The sequence below is a fragment of the Peromyscus maniculatus genome, chromosome 1 (assembly GCF_049852395.1).
Source record: "Peromyscus maniculatus bairdii isolate BWxNUB_F1_BW_parent chromosome 1, HU_Pman_BW_mat_3.1, whole genome shotgun sequence".
In the NCBI taxonomy this organism is placed as follows: Eukaryota; Metazoa; Chordata; class Mammalia; order Rodentia; family Cricetidae; genus Peromyscus; species Peromyscus maniculatus.
This window is the reverse complement of record NC_134852.1, coordinates 95,988,323-96,007,799: the sequence shown is the minus strand read 5'-3', so window position 1 is coordinate 96,007,799 and position 19,477 is coordinate 95,988,323. Positions and strand designations below refer to the sequence as shown.

The window sequence follows — 19,477 nt, the reverse complement described above, 5'->3', positions numbered from 1 at the left end:
CAACACTATCCATTCATCTACCATTCCAACTTATACTACTGAATGAATTGCTATGTGCTAGACATCATAACTACTATAATAAACAAGTCCCTGGCAGACATGATGGACACTAATAAAACAGTCCCCCCCCTAATAAATATATAATCAAAGGTGCTATGAAAGAAAATTACAGGGTACAATGAGAGCATCACAATGGGGCCCTGCATTGGTGAAGAGGCCAGGGAAGCTATCTGTAAAGAGATGACCTTTGAGGAAGGGTGAAATGATGGAGGAGATAACCTGACCTAGGTGGGTGGGGCTAAGATCTTCTAACCAAAAGAAACAGTGAGTAGGGATGCTGTCAGGGAGGAAAAAGCAGGGCACATTTGGGAAGTCAAAAGTTTGATATGACAGAGGAGTCTATCCTTTGTATTATAATTCCAGAACTGGGCAGCATGCCTGGCATACAATAGGGATTTCAATAGTTTGCTAAAGGAGAAAATGGATGGATAGGTGGATGGATGATAGAGATATATGGACAAAGAGCTGAAGCTGTAATTCCCAGCACAACCTACAACTGAGAGGCAGAGCTGCAGCCTCCCTGCTAGTCTGCCACCTCTAATCTCTACCTCACCTTACAGCCACTTATGCCACCCAGGCACTTATCACATTGTATATAATTGACTGGTTATTGTCTCCTCTTCCCCCATAATGACTGTCATAGGCCTTTGCCTTGTTTACCAATAGAGTCCCAGCACCCAGCCCATGGCCTGCACAGAGGAAGTGTTGCATATAAATATTTAATGAGTTGGTAGGCATCAAAGTCAGGAGGGCAGGGGAGGGTGGAGTTGAGAGTGAGTAACAGGAGTCAGCTGCCAGCACAGGAGGGGCTGAAAGCCAAGTGGAGCACACACATGCCAGTGGCATTCAGCGTTCACGTCTGGAGACAAGCCCAGAGCCTGCAGGTGAGCAAGGAAGCAGGTGCAAAGGACTCAAGGAGGAGCCACAGGGTGGGCCCACGCCATCCAGGGTCTGGCATCCTCTGGCTGCTCTACAGGGCCTGGTTTATAGCTTTCAGGTCATTCCATGGCCTCCAGGAAGCTTCACCTTCGACATTTAACCTTCTGCACAGATGGGGGGAGGGAAGGGATTGTGTGTGTACATACACACATACATGTACAGGCCCAATTTCCCCCACACCTATGTATGAATGTCCTGTTCCTCTTGACCTGTGCTGCTACTGCCCAGCCCAGTGACTGGCCTTTTGGAAGAGTCAACAAGAATATACTAGAGAAGCTTGAGCTCTGAACCAGTGGCCAGTCCAGCTGGATAGAGAGCCCCTAGACAAACAGAACCTTGCTGGGAAAGATAGTAACCCCAGGTCTTATGGATGGTTGTGACTTGTCTGAATGATTCCTGTTGGCTTGCTGGAAACCAGATTTCCTCCTACACGGCCTATTCTGGTCCTCTTGTTGTGACTTAATGCCCTTCAAAATTATCAGGCCCACCCATTTCATTCTGCCCCTTTGGCTGCTTGTTTCTGCAAAGACTACACCGACTCTTCATGTGAGGTTTAGTGAATATTTACTGAGTCCCTAGTATGTCCTGGATACTAAGTCACCATACAGAGTTCTATTATTTTTATTTATTTGTTTGTTTGTTTGTTTATGCAGAGTCTCACTATTTGGCCCAGGCTTGCATAAAACTCACAATCCTTCTGCCTTAGTTTCCCTTAAGGCTGAGGTTACAAGTACGATCCACGGTACCCTGCCTGTACTATTGAATCTCAACATTTCCCTAAATGTATTTCCTCATAGATGAGAATGACTAACGAACAAGAACTGGAGGTATTTAGGTCAGAGATGCCACTAATTAATTGCTTCCGAAATGCACAGCCATGTGGTCCTTCCTGGGAGCTAGACACAAACACCAACTTGGCCCCATTTGCAGGGATGATGAAGCCCTAGGGCATCATGTTGGCACCACCACTTGCTCACTTTGCACACGGCCACACCTCACTCTTGGCAAGGATCCCAGTCCTTGGACCTCATCATTTTATACTACTGAGCTTTCCAAGGATAGTGATAAAACCAAGGCAGTCCTGGGCAAACCCGAGAGAGTTGGTCCAACTCAAGGCTGTCTTCTTTGTTGCAATACGTTCCAGAAGAGGCAGCTTGGCCTGTCAGAGAGGGAGAGGCAGTACCTGCTGCACAAAGGAAACAGCTCTCAGACCAGGCACTTGGCCAAGCCCAGTTCCCTAGATCCAGGCCATGCAAACCTTGGGGCCTGCTGACTCAGCCACACCTGGGGCTGCCAAGTCAGTCATCCGAGCAGCAACAGGAAGAGCAGCTTTGAGCTCTGGAGAGTGGAGACCGACCTGCCACTCTGGTTTATTGCTGAGTGCCTCACTATAGCACAGGCCACTGCTGAGACAAGCTCAGTAAGGAATATGTAAGTGATAATCCAAGTCTTTCTCTCTAGTCAGAGGCTTAGAGTAAATCCTTGAACCCTGGCCTCATGTGCCACCCTCCTCAATTCTCCTTTCCTGGCCTTAAGCCTCATTAACAATCCTCTCCCATCCCTACCTCAAGGGTCAGCCTAGAAAATCCCTGTTGTCTAAAACCCAGGCCACCTTCATCGGCATACGCTATCGGGACTCTTCAAGGCTCTGCCCAGACTCCTTTTGGCCAGTATCCAACAATATCCCACTGCCCTTTACCTCTGAAGTAACCTTGCCTTGTGTTAGCCAAACCTCCTGTGGCCCAGGGCTGGGATTTTCACATCCTGGTCAGGCCTCTAGTGTGAGGCAGGCTTCCTTATTCTTGGTTTGAGGATCTGCTTTCCAGGCTAAGCAGCTCTAAGATCTGCATGTTGACTTTTTCTAGGCTGGCTTCATCTGTAGGTTCTATCCCAACTCCACCCAGCTGCACCCTCAAGGTCAGTCACACTTAGCCAGGTGAAAAGGTGAAAATGAGGCACCAAGGAAAATGCTAATCTTTCCTCTTCCTAATCAACACACTTACCACCAGCTAGCTGGTTCCCACCCTCATCCCCCACCCCCACGCTCTGTAGGAGGGTGCAGTAGAAAGAGCAGGAACTGTTGGTAGCCTCACAGCTTCAGAGGTGGGAGGAACTGGGTGGGTCACTGAACCCTGCTTCTCATTTGTGTGGGACTCTTGCTGTACTATGCACACCAAGGGGCTTGGACTTCTGCTCAGCTCTGCCTGGATGGGTGTTCCTTGCTTTTCTTGTGGCCAACTGATATTTAGGAAAGCCCCCCCCACACACACACCCCATATTCATCTCTTTGAAGGAAACAGCTCCTCGTGGTATGTGTTGTAATCCAATGCTGGATTCTGGCAAGCTTACCCTATTGGAACTATTGAGAGTTGGGGTGACATCTCCCTCCCATGGTGTTACTCCATCCCTAGCTGTACCAATCAGGATCCCAACATTGTCCACTCAAGTTAAGACAATGTGAGGCAGTGTCTTAGTTGCTGTTCTAGTGCTAGGAAGAGACACCATGACCAAGGCAATTTAGACAGGAACACATTTAATTGGGGGCTTGCTTACAGTTCCAGAGGGTGAGTCCACGATCATCATGGCTAGAAGCATGGTTGCAGGCAGCTAGCATGCTGCTGGAGTCATAGCTGAGAGCTGACACTCCAATCCACAAGCACTCAGCAGAGAGACAGAGACAGAGACAGAGACAGAGAGAAACAGAGACAGATTTGGACTGGTGTAGGCTTTTGAAACCCCACCCCCACCCCCAACACACACACCTTCAACAAGCCCATACCTCCTAATCCTTCCTAAAGAATCTACCAACTGTGAACCAAATATCCAAATATATGAGCCTATGGGGGCCATTCTCATTCAAACCACCATAGGTAGATTTCTTTTCAAAGGGACTATTGATCAAGTTGAGGGCAGAATATAATGAAAGCTCAGCGACCTGCCTGAAGTAGCAAGTCTAAAACTAGAGAGTACCGGTTACAAAACCTAGAAAGTGGGTTAGTGTACTGGAAATGGGCTATTACCTGGGTGGTCCTACCAACCCTACCACTCAGAGTCAGAAGCCAGTCCTAAGGTGGATCGAGGCAGGGGAAGGCTATCCAGTAGTTTCCTAGACCAGCTCCCATGGGTGCAAGCTGGGCGCCAGGGGCTGTAGAGCAGGGAGGCTGAGTTTCTGTCATCAGATCCTAAAGCTGAGTGGGATGAAGGAAGTGAGAAATCTGAGGGTTTATGATTCAGAATGTGACTGGCTAAGGCAGGAAGCCTAGATGGAGTGCGCAGGAAGCCTAGGAGGGTCCCTACCTATGAGAGGAATGCCTGGGGCTTACTACAGTTAGCCTGCAGCTGTGGTCTGGCCTTGTCACTCTCCAAGATTTCTTTATTGCTCCAGGCTGAGGACCCATTTTCTTACAGAGAGCACCTATGTGACTGGACTCTCTGTCCTTATCAGAGCAGATGGTGACTCTGAGCAGCTGAAGTTTCTTTGGGCCTGGAGCCTTGTTCTAGAGGTCTACTCAGCAATTCAAACCTCACGTGTCTCAAAGTAGAAGGTGTATAGAACTCCCCCCAGGGTCCTGTTATAATGATGGTACTGATCCAGCAGGTCCTGGTGGTGTGGGAGATCCTGTTTCCAACAAACTCCCTGATGGTACTGATGCTTCCTGGCCACAAGCCACACTCAAGTAGCAAGCCCTTACCCTTCTCTAACTAGATAGAATCTGAACCACTTGGAGCTTTGAGGAAGTAAAATGCAACCAGTGTAGGATACCAGGCCAGGCTACAGCTAATGAACCTTTGATAGCGATCCTTGCAAAAACCCTCCTTTTTGGGTGTCCATTAATGCCCTTTTGCCTCCTTCCTCTTGTCTGTCTTGATAGCACAGAGAGACCTGGCCACCAGGCTTGGAACACAATTGTTTTTCATATGAAATCGACAAACATACTCTGCCTGCCCACTGATGATTAAAGGGTCTGAAGTCCAACTCTCTGACTGGCCCAAGACAGTGAGAAGGGTGAAAATAAAATGAAGGAAGCCCAGAGGTAGGTGGCAAGAGCATCTAATATGCTCTTCTACATCACTGAACCCCAAGTGGGATGCAGAGGAAGGCTTTTAAGGCTCCTTCCAGGTCTCTGCTCAACAATGCCAGAGCATCACCACTGTCCTAACAGCCTTCTGAAATTGGTTCTTCTTGGATTTGGTTCAGTCCAAGGCTTTTGCTGGGTGACCCAACTTGATGCCATGGATCTCCTATGATACCTCTTGTCACCTTCTAACTCTGGTTTCTCTCCCCCAAAGCTCCAGTTCAGTGATGACACTGGTAGTCCCCATTACCAAGAGCAGGGTTGACATGCAATGGTCCACAGGCCAGATTCACTCAGCCACTACTAAAAGCACAGGTACGAGGTGTGCTTGGACTTTGAAAATTTCACATTCTATTATCTTTGAACCTCAAATGTTATTGCTAATTTATTGTATATTATATAGCTCTAATTATTATTATTACTATTATCATTATTATCACTATTACTATTGTTGTGGCATTTAAAAGCATGCTTTTTAGTTTACAACTCTAAAAATAGCAAAAACTTGTACTTGAGAAAAGGAAAATTTGGCTTTATCAATTTTTTTTCTTTCTTTCTTTCTTTTTTTTTTTTTTTTTTTTTTTTTTTTGGTTTTTTTTGAGACAGAGTTTCTCTGTGTAGCCCTGGATGTCCTGGATCACTTTGTAGACCAGGTTGGCCCCAGGTTGGCCTCAAATTCACAGAGATCTGCCTGCCTCTGCCTCCCGAGTGCTGGGATTAAAGGTTTGCACGACTACACCCTGCTTAATCAAGATAATTTCTTATGGTGGAACCATTTGTGTGTGTGTGTGTGTGTGTGTGTGTGTGTGTGTGTGAAGGCCGAAGGTTGATGCTGGGTTTTCTCCAATTGTTCCACCTTATGTTTTGAGATAGTGTTTCTCAAAAACTGGGAGCTTTCTGTTTTTTTAAAAGATTTATTTATTTATTATGTATACAGTGTTCTGCCTGAATGTATGCCTGCACACCGGAAGAGGGCACCAGATCTCATTACAGATGGTTGTGAGCCACTATGTGGTTGCTGGAAATTGAACTCAGGACCTCTGAAAGAGCAGTCAGTGCTCTTAATCTCTGAGCCATCTCTTCAACCCCTTTCTGATTCTTCTAGCTTGGCTAGTTAAAAAAAATTTTTCAGGGACCCTCCTGTCCACAGCACTACAATTTCAAGAGCATGATGCTGAACCTTGATTAAGTTTAAAAAAATTGTGAGTGTGTGTGTGAGTGTGTGTGTGTGTGTGTGTGTGTGTGTGTGTGTGTGTGTCTGCATGTGTGCACTGGGTATTGAACTCAGGGTTTCATGCACACTAAGCAAATGATCTACTATTGATTTATACTCTCAGCAACTGTAAAATTTTCTCTCTTCACAAAAAAAGACATTGAGGGACTGAGAAGATGGGCTAAGCAGGTAAGAGTGTTACTCTGTAAACAAGAGGACTTGAGTTTATCTCCAGCACTCAGATAAAAATCTGGGCATGCCAGGAGTAGTGGCACACACCTTTAATCCCAGCACTCTGGAGGCAGAGGCAGGTGGACCTCTGTGAGTTCAGGGCTAGGCTGGTCTACGTAGCTAGTTCCAGGACAGCCAGTGCTACATAGAGAGACTCAGACCCTATCTCAAAAACAAAAAAACAAAAAGAAAAGCAAAACCCCAAACATAACAAAGCCTTGGTGTGATTTCACATACTTGTAACCCTAGCATTGGAGGGTGGAGAAACTAGTCAGCATAGCCCAAACAGTAAGCTTCCAGTTCTGTGAGAGCTCCTGACTCAAGACAATAAAGCAGAGGGTAATCGAGAGAGAAAGCTTGCATCATACTTTGGCCTCCACGTGTGCATGCATAGGTGTGGTCACTGGTGTATACTCACATGTACCACACATACACAAGTAAATAAAGAGCAATGTTCATTAAAAAAGAAAAAACAGCATTGTTGATAGCTGCCTTTGAGAAGCCCACATCTACACTAGGGTGCAAGCCACCCTTCCCTAAGCAATTCTCTCTCACACTAATGCCCATGCTTAAAACTATGCCATGGTGGGGGGCGGGGTTGGGGACTTAGCTCAGTGGTAGAGTGCTTGCCTAGCAAGCACAAGGTCCTGGGTTCGGTGCTCAGCTCTGGAAAAAGAAGAAAAAAGAGAGGGAGGAAGGGAGGAAGGGAGGGAGGGAGGAAGGAAAGAAGAAAGAAAGAAAGAAAGAAAAAAAAAACTATGCTATGGGTTTTTCTTAAGAAACTCCAAGTCAGTTAATAAAATAGAAAGGCAGTGTTGTAACAGCTTTAAGTACTACCAGGACAATCTTCTAGTTTTGGAGGGGAGACATGCACACTGTTCTATTCCAATTTCTTGGCTAACCACCTAGATTGAGTAAGTTTACAACTTCCTTTGCCAATTTTTTTTTTTCTTTCCAATGGTACTAGAGTTGGACCCGGGCCTCACATACACTAAACCAATTGTTTTGGTTGCTCATCAACTATTTGTTTATGTTATCTATGGCAAAAGACAAGCTAATTTTAGCTATGACGGAGCTGAATAGGACTGATAAGCACTGTTCACTTGTCCCACAGGTGCTAAGCGCTTTGCATATACTGTTCATATTTAATCAACCAAGAGAGAAAGATATCCCTATCTGCACTGTAAAGATAAGGAACTAAGTCTCAGAGAACTAACTTAACCTCACCGGAGAAGTTGAAAGGCCCACAATTTGAGCCTAGCTCTGGTGGTCCACTGCTCTAACTACTGAGCAGCACGGTTACAAGGTTCTTATAATGTGAACTATCTGCAGTTCACTAGCTGACTCATTCACTGAGCAAATATTGTAGGCCCACGGGGCAAGCACCTATCTGCTTGGTGCCCAGGGTACTGGTGAGGTTGCTAGGAGATCATGATAAGCTCTCCCCATGGTGCTAAGCAGGGGCTGTGCTCCAGACTGATAAGGGACACCGGAGGACAGGAGTGAGTTGCTAGTGGAACCTGGAAGGAGCAGATGAATTGAAAGGACAGCTAACACATGCTGTGGGTTGGGCAGGAGGATATCCCCAACCTTCTGGGAGGCACCAGAGTTAGACATGAGAATAAACGTGCCAACTCCACTTCCCCACCCCACCTCCTGGCTACTTTCCTATAGACCATGCACAACTGGGGGGCAAAGGACATGGGGGCTTATGGGGCTTCCTGAGGGACTCTACATGGCTCAGCCTCTCTGAGGAGTTTTGGGAAAAAAAAAACATGAAAAAGTTACCTAAAAGGATGATGAAAATCGACAGAAAATCCTGTATTTTTGTACATCAGCACTGGGTTCATGGCACTAGCTGGGTACCCACGTTGTTTAGTATACAGCAGTATTCATTAACTTGAGACTTGGCCAAAGCAGGTCACCAGTACATATCTGTGGGAGAAGAAATGGGTTAGGGAAGAAGTGTCTGAGGTGTCACTTGAATTAATAAGTGAAATAAATGCATTCTTAAATTAAATTACTTTAGAATAGTTTATATATTCAAATGTATTTTAGAGTTCTAGATTTACCAAAAAAAATGATTAAATAGAAAATTCTCATTTAACCTCTTATTAGTATCTTGTGGCACATCTGTCACAAATAATGAACCAATATTGGCACATTATATTATTATTGTTATTATTATTTGGTTTTTAGAGACAAGGTTTCTCTGTGTATATTTCTGGATGTCCTGGAACTCTGTAGACCAGGCTGACCTTGAACTCACAGAGATCCACCTGCCTCTGCCTCCCAGTGCTGGGATTAAAGGCATGTAGCACCACTACCACCTGGTCAATGGTACATTATTAAATGAAGTTATACATCATTCAGGTTTCCTTCATCTGTTCCCAGGTCCACCCCAGGACTCCATGCTATAGTTCACTGGCAATGCATCTTCTGGGTCTCCCAGAGGGTGATGATTCTTGCTTTCCTTGTTTTGGATGAGCTTGAGTTTTCAGTATCAGTCAACAATATAGTGGAACATTTCTTGTTGGGATTGATTTTAATGTTTTTCAGTGATTAGGAGGAGGAAGACTAAGGACATAATGCACTCTTATCATATCACCATCTCAAAGGATAGACCACTAACAGTGACTTTCCTGATGGATGTTGGTCCATGGGTTGACTGATGTTACTCAAGGCTGCCTAGTGTGGTTACTCTTTCCCCAAGTTCCATATTCTTTATGACATGGCATACATGAGGACTTGGAAATCCCACTCCATCTTCTTGATGGCCAAATATCTCTATAACTGGTTTGGAATGTTTGGTACAGGAGATTTGTCGGTTTCCCCTCATTTATTCATTTGATCATTTTTTTTTATTAGTGTGGACTTGTGGATATTTTATTCTTTGGCTCTAATTCAATACCATGTTATTCACTTTGTTACTCAAATTTTCCCAGTCTTTGCTACTAAGAACTCTTTCAGTTGGCCCTGTGTTCCTTTGACACTCCACTAACATAGGGCTTTTGTGTGTGGCTTTACTCTGTCATAATCAAGATACTCCAGACATAACCTGTATGCTTCTGGCCTGAACAGTGGAAGAGCTTTACTTCCTATTCTCTTGCTTCCTTTCTTGGGAAAAGCACTCGAACCTAATTTCTGGGGCTAGCTGTCTGAGTGGTTACCAGGATGTCATGACTTTTCTCAGGTAAAAGAGCAAGAAAATGTATGTGTATGCTAATGAACATATTCATATACACATACACGTGTACATGTAAAGATATATGCTTATCCCTATATGTCCATCTGTATCTATAGTAAATGTAAATACACACTGAATCTTGAACTTGAATCTAATCTAGTTCCCTGTGGATCATTCTAGTCATTCTAACAGGTGCACAGCAGTACCTCACTATTATTTTACATTTATGTATGTGTTTCTATGCATGTGTACATGTGTTTGATGTATACAGGATCTCATTCTGTATCCCAGATTGGTCTCAAACCTGTGTCAGCTCAGGCATGGGCCACCATGCCATCTCAGTTGTTGCTGTGGTAGTAGCCATGGCTCTTCTGTTTTATATATTTATTTATTTTTATTTAAGTACATCTTTTATTACAGTTACTTATTTAGGAGGGTAAGCACATGCTATGGCAAGCATAGGAAGTGCCTAAGATAAACTCTTGGGAGTCAGTTCTCTCCTTCCATACCACGTAGGTACCAAGGATCAGTCTCAGGCTGTCTGCTTGGTATCCTCTTTACTCTCTTTACTCCATTACTTTAGCCTGGCTGTTCTTCGTTTGTTGTTGTTGTTGGTTTTCTTTCTGAGTCAGTTTCAGGTAGCCCAAATCAGCCCAAATGCAATATGTAGCCAAGGCTGGTCTTGAACTCTTGATCTTCTTGTCGTTGCCTCCCAAGTGCTGCAATGATAGGCATGTGCTTTGTTATTGTTTTCATTGACATTTCTGTAATGAAAAACTAGTGTTGGAAATTCTTTTATATACTTAAATGACACTTGTACACATTCTTTCATAAAGTTTCTGTTCTGATATTAGTCCCATTGGAGGAAAAAGTAAAATCCAGTTGGATGTTTTCTTATCGTTGAGTTATTTGTATATTTTGGTATGTCTTAGAGATTATATTCCAATGAAGAGATATCATGACCACAGCAACTCTTATAAAGGAAAACATTTAAATGGGGTGGCTCACTTACAGTTCAGAGGTTCAGTCCATTATTATCATGGTGGGGCATGGTAGTGTGCAGGTAGACATGGTGCTGGAGACGTACCCTAGTATCCTACATCTTGATCTGCAGGCAGCAGGAAGTGAACTGTTTCACTGGGTGTGGCCTGTACACATGAGATTTCAAAACCTGCCTCCACAGCGACTTCCTCCAACAAGGCCACAACTCCTAATAGTGTCACTCCCTTTGGGGGGCCATTTTCTTTCAAACCACCATATTCTACTCCCTGGCCCCCAAATGCTTGAAGCCATATCATAATACAAAAATGCATTCAGTCCAACTTCAAAAATCTCCATAGTCTATAATAGTCTCAAACTTGTTTCAAAGTCCAATGCCTCTTCTGAGACTCTTGGCAATCTCTTAACTGTAATCTCCTGTAAAATCACAATCAAAAAGCAGATCATGGCCTGGTTAGTACTTGGATGGGAGACCGCCTGGGAATACCGGGTGCTGTAGGCTTTAAAATTTAAAAAAAAAAAAAAAAAAGCAGATCATCAGGCAGTGGTGGCACATGCCTTTAATCCCAGCACTGGGAGGCAGAGCCAGGTGGATCTCTGTGAGTTCAAAGCCAGCCTGGTCACTCCTAGAGTGAGATCCAGGACAGTTACAGAAACTCTATCTTGAAAAACAAAAATAAATAAATAAATAAAAGCAGATCATATACTTCCAATATATAATGGCACAGGGTATACATTACCTTTCCAAAATATAGAGAAGAGAGCATAGTGAGAAAATACTGGACCAAAGCAAGAATAAAACCAGCTGCACAAAGTCCAAACTCTCTAACTCTGTCTCTGATGTCAAACGCTCTTCAGATCTCCAATTCCTTTCATGTTTGTTGACTGAAACACACTTCTTTCTCTTGGGCTGGTTCCACTCCCTATTAGCAGCTTTTTTCGGCAGGTATCTCAGGACTCTGGCATTTCTAACTTCTTGGGGTCTCTAAGGCAATCTGGACTTCAACTTTACAGTTTCACATAATGGCCTCTCTGGACCTCCATTCAGGGACACCCCTGACACATGCCTGGCCTCAGCAGCTTTCCTTATAGTCTCTGAGGAAGGTTCCATAATGTTTTTCTTCTATCCTTCACTCTAAAGCCAGAACCACATGGCTGAACCTGCCAAGTTTTCCTGTTTGCTGGGGCTGGAACATGCCCCCCGCCCCATTCAATTACATCTTCACCAGCTTTCTGTTTTCCTTAGCTGCCTAAGCCTGGCTGTCCTGGAATTTGCTCTGTAGACCAGGCTGGCCTTAAACTCAGAGATCTGCCAGTTTCTGCCTCTGGAGTGCTGGGATTAAAGGCATGCACCACCACACTTGCCTCTAAGTTTTTCTTTTATTTCTTTTCACGAGTTGAAGCTAGCTAGGTGGGATCCTGCCCTAAGGTCACCACTCCCTTTATTCCATTGCTTAATCTGTTTATCTCCTTGAACACAAGATTTAGTTCCATCTCACTTCCTGGTGCTCCTTTTCTCCTCAAATTCTACATTTTCTTGCTCCTTTTCATTATAAATATTTATGAGAGTGACCAGTAATAAGGATACAACAGAGTCAAAACTAGGCTGTTTTGAGATTTCCTCTGCCAACAGAATTAACATAAATCTTGGGCTGGAGAGATGGCTCAGAGGTTAAGAGCACTGGCTGTTCTTCCAAAGGTCCTGAGTTCAATTCCCAGCAACCACCTGGTGGCTTACAACCATCTGTAATGAGATCTGGTGCCCTCTTCTGGCCTGCAGGCATACATGCAGGCAGAACACTCTATACATAATAAATAAATCTTAAAAAGGAAAAAAAAAGGAAAAAAAAAAAAAGAATTAACATAAATCTCTTCACTTTCACCTTAGGCAGACTCTTTAGACACAGGCAAAAAGCAGCCACTTTCTTCAGCAAAATATCACAAGAATGATCTCCAGGCAACATACTAGACTTCTCCTCTGAAACCTCTTGAGCTAGCCCCTGACAGTTCAATTCATTATCAGTACCATTGTCTTTCATGCTCCTACCAGTAGGGCCCACTAAGCAGGGCTTAAAGCATTCCACTGCTTTCCTAACCCAAAGTTACCAAAGTTAAAACTCCTCCAAACAAAAAACATGGTCAGTCCTATCACAGCAATAGCCCATTCCTGGTACCAACTTGTCTTAGTTGGGGTTTCTATTGCTGTGAAGAGACGCCACAACCATGGTTACCCTTATAAAACATTTAAATAAGTGGCTTACTTACAGTCCAGAGGTTCAGTCCATTATCATTATGGTGGGATATGGTGGCCTACAAGCAGACTTGGTGCTGGAGAAGTAGCCAAGTGTCCTACATCTTGCAGACAACAGGAAGTGAATTACTCACTGGACATGGCTTGAGCATACAGGAGACCTCAAGGCCCATCTCCACAGTGACACACTTCCTCCAACAAGGCTACACCTATGCCAACAAAGCCACAACTCCTACAATGCCATTCCTTTTGGGGGCCATTTTCTTTCAAACCACCACAGGGTACAAGTACTTTATCAATGTGTTTTGCCAGTCTTTTCTCCAAATCAATGGCTTATTTCTTCATTCACACAGCAAAAATTAACTTTAATTAAGTTGAACTTACCCATTTTTTATATATAGATTTTGCTTTGTGTATTATACCCAAGTCCACCAACAAAGCTAACTTTAAATGATTTCTTTTTCTACAAGTTGTATGTATTGGGTTTTACACATAGATCTATGATCCATTGTAAGCAAATTTTTTTGAAAGGCATCAGGTACGTGTCTACATCCCCCCTCCCATCTCCAATAGCATCTCCATTATTCCATCAACATCTGTTGGAAAACTCTTCTTCCTACACTTAATTACCTTTGCACATCTGTCAAAAATAGTGGATTATATTTGTGTGGGCATTGAGATGGCTTTATCAAAGAATATAATGAATACAATAAAATATTTATAATACAAACACAAGAATATAATTAGGCCTAAGGCTTTAGACTAATCAATTAGTATAGTGTTGGTTTTTTACTACTCAATGAATCTATCTTTTTGGCAGTGTTTTCAAATTACAATAGAACAATAAAATAAATCATGATATAGGCTGGTAACATTTGGCCAAATCCCATTTTGGACATCCTAAAAAGTACTTTTAAAAAGTCAAGGACTGGGGGCTGGAGAGATGGCTCAGCAGTTAAAAGCACTGGCTGCTCTTCCAGAGGACCTGGTTTCAATTCCCAGCACCCACATGACAGCTCACAACTGTCTGCAATTCCAGTGTCAGGGGATCTGACACCTTCATACCATTGTACATAAAATAAAGTTGTTGTTTAAAAAAAAAGTCAAGAACTAGGCTCGGGAGATGGCTCAGTCAGTTAAGGTGTCTACCGTGCTAGAGTTTAGATCCCCAAAGTTGGACACACATATCTGTAACCCCAGAGCTGGGAGTCAGTAGGGGAGTGGTGACAGGTAAATTCTTCGGAGCTCGTTATCCATCCAGTACAGCTAATTGGCGAGAGAGTGCTGGGTTCCGTGGTTGACCTTGTCTCAAAAGAGAAGTTGGAGAGCAATGGTGGCGGAGACTCAGGTCAACCTCTGGCCTCCACACACTAATGAGCACACATGTACATGTACACTTGCATGCACACGGACACCACACACACACACACACACACACACACACACACACACACACACACACACACGGTCAAGGGGAAATTTTTTCCCTCTGAACAGTCCTGTAAAAGATGAAAGTGTTGGGATTATAGAAATCACAAGTTCACCTTTAATCCCAGCACTCAGGAGGCAGGAGCAGGCGATTTCTGCGAGTTTGAAGCCAGTCTGGTCTACAAAGTAAGTTCCAGGGCAGCCAGGACTGTTACACTGAGAAACCCTGTCTCAAAAAACCAAAAAAAAAAAAAAAAAAAGAAAGAAAGAAAGAAAAGAATGAACAAACAAACAAATAAAAATCACAAGACCCTCCTACACTCTGGACTATGTTTTAATTCAGTAGCAAAGCACACTTTTATCTGGGAAAATGGTTCACCTAGTGTGATGGTAGGTTTTAATTGTCATCTTGATGAGATCTAGAATCACCTGGAAGGTAGGCAAGCCAAATGGCTTCTCTGCTTTTCATGCAGTTGAGTGCTACAGAGATGACACCATCTCAGGCCACCCCTACTGTCTGCAACTATCCTTATGAGGCACAAGGTGCTAGGTAGTTTGAAGGTTGCTGTCCAGTGAGATTTGACTTAGGAAGGTACATGCTAAAAGAAATACAATTCTGAAAATACAGATGACAGGAAGTTAGTAAAGGAGGGGAAAAAGCCACCAGGAAAGTCAAAGGAGTAGCCTGGGGTCTTCACACAGAAGAGACACATTCACCCTCTGAAAGGCTGTAGAGATGAGGCTGTAGGAAAAACTTTCACCATCTCAAGAGAGGCAATCAGTGGGACACACCTTTAATCCTAGCACTAGGAGGGCCAAGGCAGGTAGATCTCTATGAGTTCAAGGCCATCTTGGTCTGCACAAGCTCCAGGCCATCAAATGCTACCTAGTGAGACCCTGTCCTCAGAACACGGGGAGGTGTTGGGGGTAGAGGAGTACAGTCGGGTGAAACTTTCAAGAAGAAAGTAAGATTAAGGAGTACAAAAGTCAATTGGAAGATATAAGAGAGTAGCGCAGATCAATAAACACAAGGAGATAACAGAAACCGGTCATCGATCGCTAAACCCAGATCAAGACTGGGAATGGTCACACCTGGAGTGGAGAACACGCTTGCACGGGTAGAGGAGGGCCATGTTGGGTTGAGGATGATTAACCTGACCCTTGGCTGGACCTGGATAGGGACTACAGAATGCCTCTAGAGGCTCCATGGTGCAGAATTCCCTGCTCTTATGTAAATATATCAGACTACTGGCCTTGTTTTTTTTTTTTTTTTTTTTTTTTTGGTTTTTCGAGACAGGGTTTCTCTGTGTAGCTTTGCGCCTTTCCTGGAGCTCACTTGGTAGTCCAGGCTGGCCTCGAACTCACAGCGATCCGCCTGGCTCTGCCTCCCGAGTGCTGGGATTAAAGGCGTGCGCCACCACCGCCCGGCATGGCCTTGTTATTAGATCCATTTCTCATCAGCAGACTCATTTAAGCCAAGTTCATAAAACTGATGTATAAATCCAAGTTCTAATTTATAAATTAACAATGAGAAATATAACTAAGACTAGGACAGGGCCCAAACAGATTAACTCACAACAATAAAAGTCTGTTACATAAATTAGGCATTTAATAACCAGGAGAGCCTGAGAAAATGAAAACTAGACAGTCTTTCTTTTTGGTTGAGACATAGTTTCTCTGTGTAGCCTTGGCTAGCCTGGAACTTGTTCCATAGACTATGCTGGCCTCAAACTCACAGATATCCTCCTGCCTCTGTCTCTCAAGCGCCAGGATTAAAGGCATACACCACCACTGGCCAGCTGGACACTCTTAACACAACAGCTTGCTAGGTAGTCCAGCACATATAAGTCCAGTCTAGCACTGACCCTTCACACCCTGAGATGATACTGAATTGGTTACAACCCTCTCTTTGTTTCAATTGCCACATGCTGGCTTCAGATATATTGGTGTATTCAAGCATGATACATTAAGCCAGGCATGGTGATGCATGCTTACAAACTCCACACTCTAGAGGAGTTGTGGGGTCACAACACCTTTGGGGTATCCAAACGACCACTCCAAAGGGATTGCCTTAGACCATCGGAAAACAGATATTCACATTACTATTCATAACAGTAGTAAAATTACAGTTATGAAGTAACAATGTAAATAATTTTATGGTTAGGGTCACCTCAACATGAGGAACTAAGGGTATTAAAGGGTCACAGCATCAGGAAAGTTGAGAACCACTGCCCTAGAGGCTGAGGCAAGAGGATTGCCACAATTTCAAGGCCAACCTGGGCTACACCTTATCTCAGGAAAAAAAAGTGTATGACAAGGCTAGGAGCCACTCTACTTCCTAGTTACAGAGTCCAAGCTCTGGGGAATCTGGGAATTTCTAAACTAGATGTAAAATTTTACCTGTGATTCTTGCCTTATCTGTTGGATTTGAAGCCAAATTCTTTTTTTTTTTTTTCCAAGACAGGATTTCTCTGTGTAGCTTTGGAGCCTGTCCTGGAACTTGCTCTGTAGACCCAGGCTGGCCTCGAACTCACAGAGATCCACCTGCCTCTGCCTCTGCCTCTGCCTCCTGAGTGCTGGGATTAAAGGTTCGCGACACCACGGCCCAGCTTGAAGCCAGATTCTTAGCAGACATGTTCAAATCTTAGTGTTCAGAGACAACTCACACTAGTCCTGGGGTGCTGAGAATACAAAACATTTTATATAATATGAACATATACACATTTAAAAAAAAAAGCTAACCATGCTAAAGAATGGAGGTTAGACCCCTGTCTTACTCTGTGATATCTCAGTGATACTAGTAGTAATGCTTTTTTTTTTTTTTTTTTTTTTTTTTTTTTTTTCTCGAGACAGGGTTTCTCCGTAGCTTTGGAGCCTGTCCTGGACTAGCTCTGTAGACCAGGCTGGTCTGGAACTCACAGAGATCCGCCTGCCTCTGCCTCTGGAGTGCTGGGATTACAGGCGTGCGCCACCACTGCCCGGCTTAGTAATGTTTTAATAAATATCCAAATTACCAAAACTGATAGCCAGATGAGGTGGTACATAACTACAATCATAACACCAGGGAGACTGATGTTCTATTTTAAAAAGAGCACAAAGGAGTCACACTAGGCAACAGGACCCATTTAGGAGGTGTATTGAGGGGAGGGCAGAGACTGGTCCCTGGGGACGAGAGTGAAGAGAAAGAGACGGGAGGGGGACAAGGCCCGCCTTTTATAATGAAAGGTAGCAAATGCACACAGGAGGTGCTCTTAGTGGCCACAGCTGAGGTCTATCCTGTCAGGACCCTAAGGGCAGGCCAGTACAGATGCTTGAATGCTAACAACTGAGGCAAGAGGATCATAAGTTCAAAGCCAGCCTGGTATAAGAAGACTCTGTCTTAACAACAACAAAAACACTGATAAACACAGAGTGAAGCTGGGTGTGGTGGTGCATACCCATCATCTAGGCACTCGGGAGTTGGAAGCAGGAGGATGACAAGTTTATGGCCAACTTTGGCTATACAGTATGTTTTAGGCAGGTCTACATGAAACTTTGACCCCCAAACCCTAAACCAACCAAACAGAAAAACACAGCAAACTACAAACAGAAGTATGGAGCAAAAACTTCTGACCAGACCCAAATCAAATTGAGATTGACAAACTTATCAAGAATAATTTTGGAAACCAAGTTTAGTTGGCTGAAAGCAAATTAGGGAACAAAGTAAGTATTAAAGTGACTGTAGGTGTACTGGAAAAGATAAAAATAATAAACACACTAATTTTTAAAATTATCTATGGATACCTGCGCCAGACCATGGATATTCCTGCAAGTATTCTCAAATGCCTCCCTAACCACCCCCAAATTAAAAAGGGGCCAGCAAGATAGCTCAGTGGGTACAGTGCTTGTTGTGCAAGGCTGATGATCTGAGTCCAATCACATTAGCCCACACAAAGTGGAAGGAGAAAAACAACCCCATAAAATTGTCCTCTGACCTCCACCTGTATACAGTGGCATGCCTAACAATAATACATTATTTTTCAAAGAGGGCTCCCCATGTAGCTCAGTGGCAGAGTGTTTGCCTAACACGTATAAAGTCCTACTTAAACCCTAGAACTAAAACAAAGCAAATTAAGTATAATGTAAGTGAATTATTAATAAGAAATATAATGTTCACAAATTGTTCTCTTTAAAATTTTACTGAATTATTATCAAGGCAACAAAAATGCTTGAAAAATGTTTTATTTAAAAATCTAAATAACTTCTGAGAAAAAGAGCAGATTTCTTCTTTTGTTGAGGCTACTATGTATGTAGCCCACTCAGACATCTCACAATCCTCCTGCCTCAGCCTCCTGGATGCTGGGATTACAGGCGTAGGTCCCTAGGCCTGGCCATGAAGTTTTATTTATTTTGAGACAGGGTCTCTACATAGTCCTGACTGTCCTGGAACTCCCTTTGTCGATCAAGCTGGCCTCTAACTCACAGAGGAGATTCACCTGCCTGTGCCTCTAGAGTGCTGAGATTAAAGGTGTGGGCCATCATACCCAGCTGACAGAAGGATTATAATTGTTTTGTTTTGTTTCTCTTTTTTCTTTCTTTCTTTCTTTCTTTCTTTCTTTCTTTCTTTCTTTCTTTCTTTCTTTCTTTCTTTCTTTCTTTCTTTCTTTCTCCCTTCCTTTTTCTTTTTTTTTTTTTTTAGCCTTTCCTGGATCTTGCTCTGTAGACCAGGCTGGCCTCAAACTCAGAGAGATCCACCTGCCTCTGCCTCCCGAGTGCTAGGATTAAAGGCATGCACCACCACTGCCTGGCTTGTTTTGTTTTTCAAGACAGGGTTTCTCTGTGTAGCCCTGGTTGTCCCAAAACTCACTCTGTAGACCAGACTGGCCTTGAACTCACAGAGATCGGCCTGCCTCTGCCTCCCGAGTGCTGGGATTATAGATGTGTGCCACCACTGCCCGGCAACAGAGGAATGCTTAACAGGTCATTCACATTCTGTGGTGATGCGATATTCCTTCCTGTTCCCTGATTTGTTCTGAGCAAATGCAATTTCAATTAGAAAACTCAAAATTATTCTTCTTTTTTTTTTTTTTAGGTTTTCATTTGTTTCATTTTTT

The 19,477-nt window shown here is 43.6% G+C and overlaps 1 long non-coding RNA gene across 3 annotated transcripts in view; it reads right to left on the bottom strand.

The window, feature by feature from the left end:
- LOC121830107 (uncharacterized) overlaps positions 1–19,477 on the bottom strand; it is a 32,542-nt gene that overhangs the window by 6,240 nt on the left and 6,825 nt on the right. For all 3 annotated transcript variants that reach the window (XR_013043013.1, XR_013043012.1, XR_013043011.1), the window contains 2 exons: positions 10,131–10,425; positions 8,308–8,454 (listed from right to left, as the gene is read on the bottom strand). This is a non-coding gene — a long non-coding RNA (uncharacterized LOC121830107). The remainder of the gene's footprint in view (positions 1–8,307; positions 8,455–10,130; positions 10,426–19,477) is intronic.